Below are 17,000 nucleotides of genomic sequence, written 5' to 3'. Positions count from 1 at the left end.
TTGGACAATGACACTACAACAGTACCAATTTAAAATTATTCATGTGTCTGGCAAAGAAAATATCATTGCGGATGCACTGTCAAGATCCCCAGAAGGTTTAACGCCGGAAATAGAATCAGTAAATACTTCGGATTTTCCAGTATTACTGTTGCAGGACAATATCTACAAGACTTATTATGTACATCTTTGTAGAGATATGGGAAATTTACAACGAAAAGACCCTCGATGGAAGAAGATAATTCAGCTAAAGCAACAACAAAATTCAAGGGCTAGTTTAGATCATTATAAATTAGTAAATGGAGTATTATTCTTCAGATGTGGGAAGGACGACAATCCACGGTGGTGTGTATGTATTCCAAAGGAATATGAGGAAAAATTAATTTGATTTACCCACTTATCATGGGGACATTTTGGTGTAATTAAATGTGCCAATAAAATAGGAGCATACTGCTATTTTCCGAATATTCGGAGAAAAGTGCACCAAACAATACAAAACTGTTTACTCTGTCAAAAGGCAAAACCGGATAATAGAGGTAGTAAGCATGTTCCGCATTCAATTATTCCACGAGAGCCAAGGGCGTTAATTTCGTGTGATATCTGCGGCCCTCTCCCACGATCAAGAGGAGGAGTCAAATTCATTGTTGGATTCTTTGACGTGTTTACAAAATATGTAAAACTATATCCATTAAAGTGTGCTACTGCCAGAGCTGTTGTAGTGAGATTGGTGCGTGACTATCTTCCGCATGTAGGTTTACCGAAATCCATAATTACAGATAATGCCAGAATTTTTACTGGATTTAAATGGAAGCAAACATTAACACAGCTTGGTATTCGACAAATTTTGACATCATGTTACCATCCACAAGGTAGTCCAATAGAACGAGTTTTCCGAGAATTAAACCGATTTATGCGTACATACTGTCACAGTAAACAAACATCATGGGCTGATTATTTGTCAGAATTTGAAGAAATATTTAATAATCTGACACATACCTCAACTAACTTTACTCCAACAGAGCTTATGTTTAGTCAGATTGAAAAGAACTTCTGGATAAACCATCTGCCAAAGTATGAAGACCAGAATTTAAAATGGGAGGAAAAGATTCGACTCGCACTTGTCAATTTAACTAAAAAGGCAACACAAAACGGAAATTGACATATGATAAACGGATTCACCGGATTCAGACGTTTCATCTTGGAGAAAAGGTTTTATTGAGGCGACACATCCATTCCTCGAAACTGATGAAGAACATAAAGAAATGGAATCTTATTTATACCGGACCATATGTTATTGTAAATATACCAAATCCTGGATCATACTTGTTGGCATATCCCGAATCGAAAAGAATAAAGGGATTATTCCCGCATAACGATATTAAGAAATTTTTTGAAGGATCGTAGATCTGTGATACCAAACATGGAGAAGAATTTAGAGTGGAATTTGACTATGAGTCGAATGTGTATATAAATATCAAGAAGTTTATGTTGTCTAGAGGTTAAGAGACAGTGAGATTACTCCTGTGATAGGTTAAGAGACAGTGAGATTGCTCTTGTGATAGGTTAAGAGACAGTGAGATTGATCCTGTGATAGGTTAAGAGACAGTGAGATTACTCCTGTGGTAGGTTAAGAGACAGTGAGATTGCTCCTGTGATAGGTTAAGAGACAGTGAGATTGCTCCTGTGATAGGTTAAGAGACAGTGAAATTACTCCTGTGATAGGTTAAGAGACAGTGAGATTGCTCCTGTGACAGGTTAAGAGACAGTGAGATTACTCCTGTGATAGGTTAAAAGACAGTGAGATTACTCCTGTGATAGTTCGGCACAAAAATTTTAAGATAGGTAGAAGAATTTGTTTATTACTAGTGTTTGTAAGTGTGGACTATGAGCAGAAGCCACAGTGATATACAATGAAAGTGCATCTACATTTCCTCAAGACACGGCACTTATGTGAGAATTGCGTGTGAAACTTGAACAGTGTGGGATATGTAGGTAAATACGCTGTGTGACTGCTACGGTCGCAGGTTCGAATCCTGCCTCGGGCATGGATGTGTGTGATGTCCTTAGGTTAGTTAGGTTTAAGTAGTTCTAAGTTCTAGGGGAATGATTACCACAGATGTTTAGTCCCATAGTGCTCAGAGCCAAATACGCTGTGTGTATGATGTGCGCTGTTCGCGCAAGATACCAAATGAACTGTGAAATGAAGCAACAGTCGATAATGTCACTGTTGCAAACAATTGAAGAAACTCTCTGGTTGCGCGAGAGAAAATTATTATAATTTTTAGATTTTTCATTATGCCTTCTTTACCAGGAGAATTAATTTAAGAATTTTAATTAACATTTTAAGAATAGCAGTTTGTGTGTTTCATATTATGGACATAATTGTTGAAATATATTTCCATAAATGTTCATGAGAGGATGAAGAAGATTCTGCGAGTGGATGATTTGTTAAATGAACATACGTCATCATTAATAATATTTATTTGCAAGTGGATCTATAAATCAATTAATTATAAGAATAATGAAAATTTTTCAAATTATTCCTTTTGTGGAGTCAGTGTCATATGCCTATGTTTAAAATTTTTCATCAGGTGTAAACTTAAATATTATCCATAATTTCGTAATTGAAAGCAAACCTCGGACAGATTCAATGCTCTACTTCCACCTGCACTATAACAAAACGAAGATTAGATTTAAAAAAAATGAGAGGAATACATTCGGTATGAGCTACAACAAAATTTAAATGCCCAGTCTATTTGGCAATGTTTTGGACAATCAGCAGTTGTAATGCAAAACAACTTTGGTATTGAGGACTACAAAAAAAATTGCGATTGTCAGGACTGATGGAAGTTCCAGTATAGTACAGATGGAAGAATATAAGAATCCACTCCGATTTTGAGTTCAACAATGAAATATGGACTTCGTTGCCTTAATCCACTCTCTTCCAGGGATTTATTCAGTCAGAACCCTTTCTTATTCCACTTTAAACCTGTTTCATGTTCACGTCCCTGACCATCTGTTCCTGAGATCATCTTCCTGTTTCTACGGCACATTACCAGCTTCTATCCTGTACCATAAGCGATCGCCTGTCCTCCGTGCCGCCTCCACTAGACACTGTACGTCGCCTACCCGGTGTCCATACCCAGTGCTCCTGTTCCATCGACTTCACAACGAGATCGCCGGCTACATCGTCGAAAGAAGAATTTTGAAAATTTTTTTGAGCAATAGTGTAAAATTTTTTTGGCTATGAGGCACTTTTCCTTCGATCTAATCTATGGAGCTTCTATGTATTTCAAAATTACTGGATTTAGGCTTTCCTATCTTCTTTAATACCTGAGCTGGGGTCTATTCTTCCGGGTTTTCCAGGGTTTCCCTGTGAAGGCCAGTTCCCAAATGGGTAGACCTTTTTTCGTAATTACACCAATCTACATCTTCCCTGGTTATGTACTCGGGATGCGGGTATACCCCGGTTCATGTAAAAGCTACAGCTTAGGTATTCTCGTAACTTACTCTCTTAACATGATACGCATGCTCTCTATAGTAAAATTCTATTAATTCAAAATATTCCTCTTTTGAATAAACAACCCAACAAATTTTTTCTCTTAGCTCGCAAAGTGTATTATCATTAACTTTGCTCGCTGCGAGGGGCAATTGTAATATCTCTTTATATTCGATGAATTATTCTGATACAATTCTACCCTTTAATGACGTTTACTAATTTTCTATCTTCATACTCGCAGAATCCATGCGAAAAGTAGTTCATACAATAGCTATGCCATAAGCGCATAAGTATTCTTTGTAGTACTCTCTCTGGTGGTTGTTAGAAAAAAAAGAGAAGAAGGGAGCTTCCGAGATTGTCTTCGTGCCGATTAGCATGAGCTTGGTTTGGAAGAACTGTAATTTGATTATTGAGATTTATCACAGAAGATAACTGATACGAACTGTACGATTAAAAGGAAATATATATATATATATATATATATATATATATATATATATATATATATATATATTGCTCCTTCAAAAAAAGGTGTGTATGTGACATTTGGGAATTAATGATATTTATCGATATATTGCGTAGTTGTTAATCAGAAGGGACTTCCGAAAGACTGGATACGAACCTGCATTTAATAATCCAAGAGCTCCATTACTTCTTCGGAAGGTTAAACTTCATCAAAGCCAAATATCCGCTTGATCTGAGGTTTCCCGACTGATTATACAACGCTCCCAAAATTACGAGGCATTTTATTTGTACAGATTAGCAGACTGCCGCAAAGCACGAGCCTGCAGAGAAGAAGAATCATCGCCTGATTTCATACTAACAAGTAAAATTTCAGAATCATTTTGGAGTGACTGAGCTATGACTGTGTTTCCTATCATGAATAATTGATTGCTCGAGCGAATTGAGAGCTACAGAATTACGTAGATAGGAGAAAAAATTACAGCACAAAATGGTTCAAATGGCTCTGAGCACTATGGAACTTAACTTCGGAGGTCTTGAGTCCCCTAGAACTTAAAACTACTTAAACCTAACTAACCAACGAACGTCCCACACATCCATGCCCGAGGCAGGATTCGAACCTGAAACCGAAGCGGTCGTGCGGTTCCAGACTGTAGCGCCTAGAACCGCTCGGCCACTCAGGCCGGCTCTGTTGGCACACATAAACTTAATTTTTGGTTTTTGACATTGCACTGACACCCAGCTGCTTTAGTGATTATGAATTAAGTTCCGCGTACGAGCTGTGATATCAATGTTTAGTTATTCCTGTGACCATACTACGAGTCCTGAGTATATGCATTCCTTACAACGTTTCCAGAGGTATACAACTCGAGTGAAAAATTTGCTATAAAGGGAAAACGTTTCTATTAGTAACTTCAGAAATTATTAAAAATAATTTAGCTTACCCATTACGCCTATTGTAGAACATGTGAATGTGTATTAATTGAATATAAACACAGATAACCGCGACGAGTCACATATGAATCATTCACCTAGTTCCATAATCTAGTGTGCTGTACAATACATGCTGAATGTTGCCGGGTTCGTAGGTGGATTCGATATTTATGGCGAATAGTGGTTCATTTTGTGATGAACAAATGATGAAAATGGAAGCTGCCAGATGGATATTAACCACACACACCAGATGATGCAAACCAGTACTCAGCAGCACGCTAGGAAAATAAATATGTAAATTCTGAATGTCCCATCCGAAAATCAGCTTGAAAGGGACCTAAAACTAGTCTACGCAAAGAAACTAATAATTTTGTAAGAGACTGGTCGCAGATATCTGTATTTGCCTTCAATAAAAGATGTCTCAGTCAGAAAATTAAATCAGTTTTCTATTGGAAATCTCGACATAGCCATGTTTACAGTAGTTCTGATTACACCAGACTCTGATGACCTCCTGCATTGACTTTATGGGATGATGAAAAACCTACTACACCGAGACAATAAGTGTTAACATTACATTAACGTTTTCAATATATTAATCGCCATGCATGGTTCCCATCGAGTACTTTAAAGCGAAAAAACTTCACATTATTCAATATTATCGAGTTTCAGTAGCAATTTGCACATAAAGCCGTTGTGGTTGATCTGAGGAAAGTACACTACTGGCCATTAAAATTGCTACACCACGAAGATGAAGTGCTACAGACGCGAAAATTAACCGACAGGAAGAAGATGCTGTGACATGCAAACGACTAACTTTTCAGAGCATTCACACAAAGTGGGTACCGGTGGTGACACCTACAACGTGCTGACATGAGGAAAGTTTCCAACCGATTTCTCATACACAAACAGCAGTTGACCGGCGTTGCCTGGTGAAACGTTGTTGTGATGCCTCGTGTAAGGAGGAGGAATGAGTACCATCGCGTTTCCGACTTTGATAAATGTCGGATTGTAGCCTATCGCGATTGCGGTTTATCGTATCGCGACATTGCTGCTCTTAGCAGAATATGGAATCGGTGAGTTCAGGAGGGTAATACGGAACGCCGTGCTGGATCCCAACGGCCTCGTATCACTAGCAGTAGAGATGACAGGCATCTTATACGCATGGCTGTAACGGATCGTGCAGCCATATCTCGATCCCTGAATCAACAGATGGGGACGTTAGCAAGACAACAACAATCTGCACGAACAGTTCGACGACGTTTCCAGCAGCATGGACTATCAGCTAGGAGACCATGGCTGCGGTTACCGTTGACGCTGCATCACAGAAAGAAGCGCCTGCCATGGTGTACTCAACAACGAACCTGGGTGCACGAATGGCAAAACGTCATTTTTTCGGATGAATCCAGGTTCTGTTTACAGCATCATGATCGTCGCTTGGCGAAATCGCGATGGACGCACATTGGAAGCGTGTATTCGTCATTGCCATACTTGCGTATCACCCGGCGTGATGGTATGGGGTCCCATTGGTTACACGTCTCTGTCACCTCTTGTTAGTATTGACGGCGTTTTGAACAGTGGACGTTACATTTCAGATGTGTTACGACCCGTGGCTCTACCCTTCATTCGATCCCTGCGAAACCCTATATTTCAGCAGGATAATGCACGACCGCATGTTGCAGGTCCTTGTCGGGCCTTCCTGGATACAGAAAATATTCCACTGCTGCCCTGGCCAGCACATTTTCCAGATCTCTCACCAATTCAAAACGTCTGGTCAATGGTGGCCGAGCAACTGGCTCGTCACAATACGCCAGTTACTACTCTTGATGAACTGGGGTATAGTGTTGTAGCTGCATGGGCAACTGTACCTGTACAGCTCATCCAAGTACTGTTTGACTCAATGCCCAGGCGTATCAAGGGCGTTATTACGGCCAGAGGTGGTTGTTCTGGGTACTGATTTCTCAAGATCTATGCACCCAAATTGCAAGAAAATGTAATCACATGTCATTTCTAGTATAATATATTTGTCCATGGACAGTAGTGTATATAAAAGTGTTTCAGGTACGGAGGTAGTCCGGACCGAATGCCGATAATAAACAGAAAGGAGAAAATCGTTTTTCTATACACTTCCAAGTGTAAGTACAGCATCAGGTTGGCGTAAGAATATAGAAAACTATTGTGTCTGTGAACATGATTCCCTGAGTAATTATTATGTTACCACCACTAAACAGTGCATAATGAAGGTTTCATGAGTATAATTAAGAAAATTTAATGAAATAAATACAGCATAAGGAATGTTCTAAATGAGAGAAGGAGAAGGCGGAGGAAGAGCAAACCAGTTATCAAAATGTACTTTCAAGCCGCAATAAGAAACATTCTGTCGAATTCATACTTTTCCATATTTGCCAGATACCAAATGAGTCTAAAATCAATTAGATGCCTACATGTTTCATTGTCGATTAAGAATCAGCAGAACAATTTTTTTTTTTCAGAAAGAGGAAACTGTCAAATATAGTTTAGGACTGTGCATTTCATCTTTTTGATTAAATTGCTAACTTTTTTCTTCATAATATAGTACCTCATGTACGTTTTCAAGCTCCATATTGCTGTTTCATAACCGCATTGTAGTTCATCGTCGTAAATTATTTTCCTTAACGGGCCTCTGCTCTTACCATTATTTTGATCGAATAAATTTTACAACTATTTCTGTTTTGTAATGCGAAATTACTCCTTCCAATTAAACCGAATACACGTGGTGTACTTCAGAAATTCTGTAGTGTGACAGTAAACCTGCTTACAATAACACGTTTCTACAGTTCTGGGATACATCTTTGTTACCACTGTTGCACGTTGGACTCTGTCTGGAATTTAAACATTAGAAAATTCACGGAAAGATGACAATGGTTTCTGCACAACGTTAAATCAGCCTCCCGCTAACTTTCAGCAAGCAAATAACAAGCTTCCCCTGATAAAATACACCCACAGCTGGAATATACGCTGCAAAACAAGAGTCCAACAACTTCCTCACACCTCCAAGCCGTGTTTACTCGCTCCACACCGCGAGCAGCGAGGCAGCGGGTGTCTGATTGCGGCGCGAAGTAGCCTCGGCTTTTAAGCACTCTATTTCTGAATGTTTCGTCTGTAACGTCAATTCAGTTTATTACCCGTACGAATAACAAAAGGCACTGTTCCCTGAGTCGCCGTAGATCCTCTGAGGTAAACGAATAGCCACACATCCATCAAGAAACTCTTCGAATTTCTTATACTGCTACTTGTAACTTTACTTTACCTCACTATTTATTTTTTGTAGCTTAAAATAAGAATGGCTAAAAACAAGAATCAAGAAGTTCTTACTGATTCCCTGTGGTGGAATTCAAAGAGGTTTTCGTTACATGGGATATGTTCATATGTGCGTCATTTAAATGTAGAACTCAGAATGTTATTATTTGATTTTTACCCAAAAATGGTTAACTTGTTATTTCACCAGGTGATACATGTAGGGTCAACCAAAATCTGAGCACTCAGATGGACTGCGCAGTTCATTGCGCAGTAACAGAATAAATGTCGCTTACAGGATTCTGTCGTGTATATATTTTTTATTGAAAAGATGTCAGAAAAAAGGAAATGTGACAACCTTTTAATGACATGTAGGGCAAGTGTCTTGATTCAATACTACGCAATAGCGCTGCGGTGCAAGTGTAGTGGCTAGAGTTTTGCATTTGAATGCTCGATTTAGAAAGTCCAATTCCGGATCAAAGTATAATTTTACTCATTATTTTCTACTTTTTATCTGCCCAGTATTGCTGTGGCATATTTCATGAAAAGGTATAATCAGTTATAAATGAATTCCATGTTACTGTATAGAAATTAATGTAAAACTTAACAGTGTGGATATGTTACTGATACACAGTACATTAAGAAAGCGCGCTAGTTGTAAGATTTTAAATGCACTATCAATGATAGCAAGTCTTTCACAGAACATTCATAGTCTTTTGATCAGATGGACAAAAAGACCTCTCTGCATCTCCAAACCCTTAGCATGTCTCTGGATCTTGCTTCCCTGAACGCTTCCCAGCTTCTACAGGTACAAAAATAAAAGTTCTGGAACATTCATCGGTATTGTAGAATAAATGTAACAGCCCTGGCAACTATGTGTGAAGCGGGTTGCTAGATCTATTGTTGACGTAACATCATACAGACATGTAATGAATATAAAAGTGGTGCCGGCCGGTGTGGCCGAGCGGTTCTAGGCGCTTCAGTCTAGAACCGCCGACCACTACGGTCGCAGGTTCGAATCCTGCCTCGGGCCTGGATGTGTGTGATGTCATTAGGTCAGTTAGGTTTAAGTAGTTCTAAGTTCTAGGGGACTGATGACCTCAGATGTTAGAGTCCCGTAGTGCTCAGAGCCATTTGAACCATTTGAATATAAAAGTGGTAAGCATGATAGTTGGTACTAATCGATAGACCCAACGGCAGAGCGATATGCTGGAAACTAGGTTCCAGTTTAATTGAACAATGTCGTAACACAATGTGTATATGTGATTCCATGGTGGCTGTAGAGCTACATGGGGTAAATGGAGCATAGACACACGAAGAAGGAGAGCGTAGGAGGCATTTGTTAATTTATTTCTTCATTTAGAAAGAAGAATATAACTGAAGAAAATAGAAGAAAGAGTCACAATGGATCGGAATGCCGGGAGGGAAGTGATGCGTGGAAGAGAACAGAGCAAACGTTTGAAGGCAAAATGCGTCCTTAAAACTGGCATGACAAAAACTATTTTACTCTTGTTGCCGTCTTACTTTCAAATAGTTGCACTTATCTTGTATATGACTTGCTGCAGTTCCCCTATAACTATTAAGTACCATGAAAGTAGGAAAACAAAAATGTATACATAGACAGATCGAAATTTCGAACTCGAGTATTCTAATGCAGAACTACAGGGGTTGGACGAAAACATGGAATCAAAAAAATCAAAAGACATTATCATGTCTAACACTCCGTCTTCAGGCCACGAGTGGCCTACCGGGACCATCCGACCGCCGTGTCATCCTCAGTGGAGGATGCAGATAGGAGGTGCGTGGGGTCAGCACACCGCTCTCCCAGTCGTTATGACGGTATTCTTAACCGAAGCCGCTACTATTCGATCAAGTAGCTCCTCAATTGGCATCACGAGACTGAGTGCACCCCGAAAAATGGCAACAGTGCATGGCGCCATGGATGGTCACCCAGCCAAGTGCCGACCACGCCCGACAGCGCTTAACTTCGGTGATCTCACTGGAACCGGTGTATCCACTGCGGCAAGGCCGTTGCCTGTCATGTCTAACACGGCGCAGGAAACCTGTTGGCATTCAAAACAGCTCCCAGTCGGTTCGGAATGGGTAAATACGGGGCCTGTGTGTTTCTCTTATATCATTCTTCCTGCAAGATAGAAACAAGTTCAGGTAAGGATGATGGAGGTGGATAGCGATCATGCGCACTTCTCTACAAAGTAGACCACAAATGCTCAACAATATTGAGATCTGGTGACTGGTGGCGAGGGGAGATGCAACATTTCATCCTCGGGCTCCAAAAACAGTACTGGACGATGCGAACCATGCGAAAAGGAGCCCTGGAACACAGCATCAAATTGAGGATCACACATTATAACATGGTATATATCAAGATGGTATCGTTCTTTTTGTCATGCCCGAAAGAATAGATACCATCTTCATATATACAGGGTGGTCAGAAAATGACTGAAACGCTTGTAGTGATGTTGTAGGGAAAGTTGTACTGAGACATAAATGTTAAGAAAAAAATTCGATACGTTGCTCCGTTTCCTAGTTATTTAGCATTGAAGTTAGCCAATCAGATCGTCGCGCGCGTAAATTCAAGTTTCAGCTAACGAGACAAAGCACTCGTTGGGCAACACCGCGCCTAGCAGGCCGCTTGGGTGCGAGCGCGCGACGCCCCGACTGGATAAATTCTACGCTAAATAACTCGGAAACAGAGCAACGTATCGAATTTGTTTCTTAACATTTATGTCTCAGTACAACCTGCCCTGTAACATACCTACAAGCGTTTCACACATTTTCTGACCACCCTGTATATAGTTAAGGCTCACCGGGCATTTGACCATCTTCTTCTGTGCGGATGCGCATACAGTGGCCAAACTCTTACGGGAAACGGCAGTATAAAGCCGCGAGTAATGAGTATAATGGGCAGGTGCACTATGAATATAGTGCGGGACAATAAGTTGCGAATGTGGGTCTCACCGGAGGCGTGCCAGGGATACGTCCCTGCAGTCGCACTATCCTTTGTGTTCTCTGTGGCTCAGATGGATACAGCGTCTGCCATGTACGTAGGAGATCCTGGGTTCGAGTCCCGGTCGGGGTACAAATTTTGAACTATCCCCGTTGACTTTTACCAACGCTTGGATGCATCTAAGGGTATACATTTAATTGTAATATAACATGGGATGGATTTGATCAGCCAAAATGGTCACATAACTGTTGGCTGTCAGAGTAACCATCGGCCATGGGATACCACGATATAGCTGCCCAAATCATCAGCGAACCCCCGCCTTGTTTCGCTCTTGGGACGTAAACTCGGCCACAAGTTGGATACCGTACGATACAAGACTCACCCGTCCAAATAATATTCTTCAATTGCTCCTTAGTCCAGGTTTTCCTGCTATTGGCATCTGAGTGGTTTCGGAATTCCAGTTTGTTCTGAAAGTCCTTGCATATGGAATGCCCTTCGTGTGGTTTTGGTGCTCACAAAAATGGCTCAAATGGCTCTAAGCACATCTGAGGTCATCAGTCCCCTAGACTTACAAGGGAACCTCCCCATCGCACCGCCCTCAGATTTAGTTATAAGTTGGCACAGTGGATAGGCCTTGTAAAACTGAACACAGATCAATCGAGAAAACAGGAAGAAGTTGTGTGGAACTATGAAAAAATAAGCAAAATATAGAAGCTGAGTAGTCCATGTGCAAGATAAGCAACAACAAAGAAAGAGTAAGCTCCGTAGTGCCGTGGTCCTGTGGCTAGCGTGAGCAGCTGCGGAGCGAGAGGTCCTTGGTTCAAGCCTTCCATCGGATGAAAAGTTTAACTTTTTTTTTTCAGTTTATGTGACAAACGCTCATGTTTTCATCACTTTTTTGGGAGTGATTATCACATCCACAAGAAAACCTAAATCGGGCAAGGTAGAAGAATCTTTTTACCCATTCGCCAAGTGTACAAGTTAGGTGGGTTGACAACATATTCCTGTCATGTGACGCACGTGCCGTCGCCAGTGTTGTATAGAATATATCAGACGTGTTTTCCTGTGGAGGAATCGGTTGACCTATGACCTTGCGATCAAATGTTTTCGGTTCCCATTGGAGAGGCACATGCTTTCGTCTACTAATCGCACAGTTTTGCGGTGCGGTCGCAAAACACTGACACTAAACTTATTACAGTGAACAGAGACGTCAATGAACGAACGGACAGATCATAACTTTGCAAAAATAAAGAAAATAAACTTTTCACCCGACGTAAAACTTGAACCAAGGGCCTCTCATTCCGCAGGTGCTCACGCTAACCACGGGACCACGGCGCTCCTGAGCTCACATGCTCCTTGATGTTGCCTATCTTGCACATGGACTACTCAGTTCGTATATTTTGCTTATTTTTTCATAGTTCCACACAACTTCTTCCTATTTTCTCGATTGATCTGTGTTTAGTTTTTCAAGGCCTATCCACTGTGCCAATTTATACCTAAATCTGAGGGGGGTGCGATGGGGAGGTTCCCTTGTTAGAAGTACTTAAACCTAACTAATCTAAGGACATCACACACATCCATGCCCGAGGCAGGATTCGAACCAGCGCGGTTCCGGACTGAAGCGGCAAGAACCGCTCGGCCACAGCGGCCGGCGGTGCTCACAGATTTCGTCATTGCGAAATTCAGTTCTGCAGTTCACAGTCCTCCTCAATAATGCACAAGTGCCGTTCGTGGTCAAATACCACCACGTAACCTGCAGAAATGTCTAGCATCTCCAATTGTGTTCAAGCATGCTCTTCTCGCCGTGTTTCCGATATTTTTGGTGCAGTCCCTGTATATATTACTGCACAATCTAGGCAACACAGTTACGGTGCATTGAGTCAAGACACAATATACCAAATTATCTTTCTTTGCCGTCTATTTTCTACCAAAAATATGCATGAGATGAAATTTTGTTTGAGAAATTTTTGTACTCTTAGTGTGCAAGGAATATCGGTATGGTGTCCCGGTGAGTGAAACTTCGTTCATCCAGTAGATATCAGTTCTCAGCTCTGGAGCGAAGTAACAATTTTATTAGAGAACTAACTGGCTGTCACCAAGGAAGTTTCGACTTGTCACTGTTGCATGTTCTGGTACATTGCTCTCAGAACAGTGATACACAGATTGGTTAACACTGTAGCTGTGTTCTTCTTACACGGCTCGAGATGACTGAAATACTTCGTTACTTTGTCGAGATTCCAAGCTACTGAAAGAATAAAGAGAGCTTGCACCATTAACACACTTTTTAACTTTCATCTGTAATTCGTTAATCGTGCAGGTAAGTGTAACTCGAGCCTATTCGATTCTGGTCTAGGTACACTCCTGGAAATTGAAATAAGAACACCGTGAATTCATTGTCCCAGGAAGGGGAAACTTTATTGACACATTCCTGGGGTCAGATACATCACATGATCACACTGACAGAACCACAGGCACATAGAATCAGGCAACAGAGCATGCACAATGTCGGCACTAGTACAGTGTATATCCACCTTTCGCAGCAATGCAGGCTGCTATTCTCCCATGGAGACGATCGTAGAGATGCTGGATGTAGTCCTGTGGAACGGCTTGCCATGCCATTTCCACATGGCGCCTCAGTTGGACCAGCGTTCGTGCTGGACGTGCAGACCGCGTGAGACGACGCTTCATCCAGTCCCAAACATGCTCAATGGGGGACAGATCCGGAGATCTTGCTGGCCAGGGTAGTTGACTTACACCTTCTAGAGCACGTTGGGTGGCACGGGATACATGCGGACGTGCATTGTCCTGTTGGAACAGCAAGTTCCCTTGCCGGTCTAGGAACGGTAGAACGATGGGTTCGATGACGGTTTGGATGTACCGTGCACTATTCAGTGTCCCCTCGACGATCACCAGTGGTGTACGGCCAGTGTAGGAGATCGCTCCCCACACCATGATGCCGGGTGTTGGCCCTGTGTGCCTCGGTCGTATGCAGTCCTGATTGTGGCGCTCACCTGCACGGCGCCAAACACGCATACGACCATCATTGGCACCAAGGCAGAAGCGACTCTCATCGCTGAAGACGACACGTCTCCATTCGTCCCTCCATTCACGCCTGTCGCGACACCACTGGAGGCGGGCTGCACGATGTTGGGGCGTGAGCGGAAGACGGGCTAACGGTGTGCGGGACCGTAGCCCAGCTTCATGGAGACGGTTGCGAATGGTCCTCGCCGATACCCCAGGAGCAACAGTGTCCCTAATTTGCTGGGAAGTGGTGGTGCGGTCCCCTACGGCACTGCGTAGGATCCTACGGTCGCTGCGGTCCGGTCCCAGGTCGACGGGCACGTGCATCTTCCGCCGACCACTGGCGACAACATCGATGTACTGTGGAGACCTCACGCCCCACGTGTTGAGAAATTCGGCGGTACGTCCACCCGGCCTCCCGCATGCCCACTATACGCCCTCGCTCAAAGTCCGTCAACTGCACATACGGTTCACGTCCACGCTGTCGCGGCATGCTACCAGTGTTAAAGACTGCGATGGAGCTCCGTATGCCACGGCAAACTGGCTGACACTGACGGCGGCGGTGCACAAATGCTGCGCAGCTAGCGCCATTCGACGGCCAACACCGCGGTTCCTGGTGTGTCCGCTGTGCCGTGCGTGTGATCATTGCTTGTACAGCCCTCTCGCAGTGTCCGGAGCAAGTATGGTGGGTCTGACACACCGGTGTCAATGTGTTCTTTTTTCCATTTCCAGGAGTGTATTATACTCAGACAAACATGCTTTCAGAAATATGATGCAATACGACAGCTGATTTTTCCACGTTATTTGCGAAACATGTTAATGAACAAGTGAAACACAAGTTGTGTTCCACAATTGGAACAATTAATCTGTGAGTTTGAAATAGCATTAATGTGAAACATGGACTTAATATGATGTAATTAGCGTCCTTGTTTCATTAAATTCTTTTTATGCCTACCTCATTATGTTTCTTTTTGTATCCAAAATACTTTCATTACTCTCTTTCACACTCATATCTCTACCGCTTCTAATCTGTTTCTTCCCTACTCAAAAGTCAGTTCAATATGAAAACTTAGAAGTCCCCTAATAAACAACTTCTCAATTTTTTCCCTGTTTGTGTGCTTATGTTGATGTTCTTTAACAGATAACATGTATTTCAGAAAGCTGGCTTGGCCTCTGGGGTTCATAATTCCGTATCCGTTAGCTAAACAATAAAATTTCTTGCCGTCTTTCAGTTTTTTCCCCTGCCTAGGAAATGGCTTTGAATTGTTTCCATAGTTTCTTCTATAGACTGTTTTTCTTTAACTTGCTTTTATATCTAATGGTTGTTTGGAGCAGGGTTCACCAAACTGTGTTCCACAGAACACAGATGTCCATAGGAAATGTATAAGCGCTCCAGGAAAGAATATCAATAACATGGCGTTTTATTTTTCGTATCGACCTCTCTTTTGTTAGTTATGATTTAAAATAGAAGTAACCACTGAATAAAACATGTCTTTCTAATTTTGTAAAATAATATTAACTATATTAACCTTCAAAATAAACAAGATATTCCATCAAAGTACCAGGATTCCCAAAGTGTTCCGTCAGAGACGTTTAGGAAAGCATGGTCTAGAGTATCCGTCAAAACGTGTACAACAGGAAACAACGTTTGATATACACTGAAGAGCCTAAGAAAATGTTGCACCTGCCTCAAATCGTGTAGGGTCACGGCAGGCACGCAAAAGTGCCGCATCACGACATGGCATGAACTCGACTAATGTCTGAAGTAGTGCTGGAGAGAACTGACACCATGAGTCCTGCAGGGCTGTCCTTAAATCAGTAAGAGTACGAGAGGGTGGCGTTCTCTTGTGAACGGCACGCTACAAGACATCCCAGATATGCTGAATAAAGTTCCTTTCTGAAGAATTTGGTGGCCAGTGGAAGTGTTTAATCTCAGACGAGAGTTCCTGGAGCCACTCTTAGCAATTCCGGACGTAAAGGGTGTCGCATTGTCCTGCTGGAATTGCCGAACTTCGTCGGAATGCACAGTGGACATGAATGGATGCAGGTGATCAGACAGGATGCTATAGTACGTGTCACCTAACAGAATCGTATCTAGATGTGTCAGGGGTGTCACGTAACTCCAACTGCACACACCCAACAAACGTTCAGAGCGTCCACCAGCTTCAACAATCCCCTGCTGACTTGCAGGGTCCAAGGATTCATGGAGTTGTCTCCATATCCTTACAGTCCCCTGCTGACATGCAGGGTCCAAGGATTCATGAGGCTGACTCCATACCCGTACACATCCATCCCCTCGGTACAATTTGAAACGAGTATCGTCCGACCAGGAATCATGTTTCCAGTCATCAACAGTTCAATGTCGGTGTTGACGGGCCCAGTAGAGGGGTAAATTTCTGAGTCGGCTAGTCATCAAGGGTACACGAGTGGGTACTCACTTCCGAAAGCCCATATCGATGATGTTTCGTTGAATGATTCGCACGCTGACAGTTGTTGAAGGCCCAGCATTGAAATCTCCAGCAGTCTGCGGAAGGGTTGTAACGTTGAAAGATTCTCTTCAGGATCCTTTTCCGGCCGCAGCGATGTCGGAGATTTGATGTTTTACCGGATTCCTGATATTCACGGTACATTCGTGAAATGGTCGTAGGGAAAATCCACACTTCATCGCTAGCTCGGAGATGCTGTGTTCCGTAGCTTGTGCGCCGACTATAACACCACGTTCAGACTCACTTAAATCTTGATACCCTGCCATTGTAGCAGCAGTAACCAATTTAACAACTGCGCCAGACTCTTGTTCTCTTATATAGGCGTTGCCGACCGCAGCGCCGTATTCTGTCTATTTACATA

The 17,000-nt window shown here is 42.3% G+C and overlaps 1 protein-coding gene across 1 annotated transcript in view; it reads right to left on the bottom strand.

Moving 5' to 3' along the window:
• The window catches only part of LOC126088226 (lachesin-like), a 405,913-nt gene that overhangs the window by 148,946 nt on the left and 239,967 nt on the right, over positions 1-17,000 (bottom strand). The window lies entirely within an intron of this gene.

Source organism: Schistocerca cancellata, chromosome 6 (genome assembly GCF_023864275.1).
Source record: "Schistocerca cancellata isolate TAMUIC-IGC-003103 chromosome 6, iqSchCanc2.1, whole genome shotgun sequence".
Lineage (NCBI taxonomy): Eukaryota > Metazoa > Arthropoda > Insecta > Orthoptera > Acrididae > Schistocerca > Schistocerca cancellata.
Note: the sequence above shows the minus strand (reverse complement) of the source record. Positions and strands in the feature narration are given on the sequence as shown.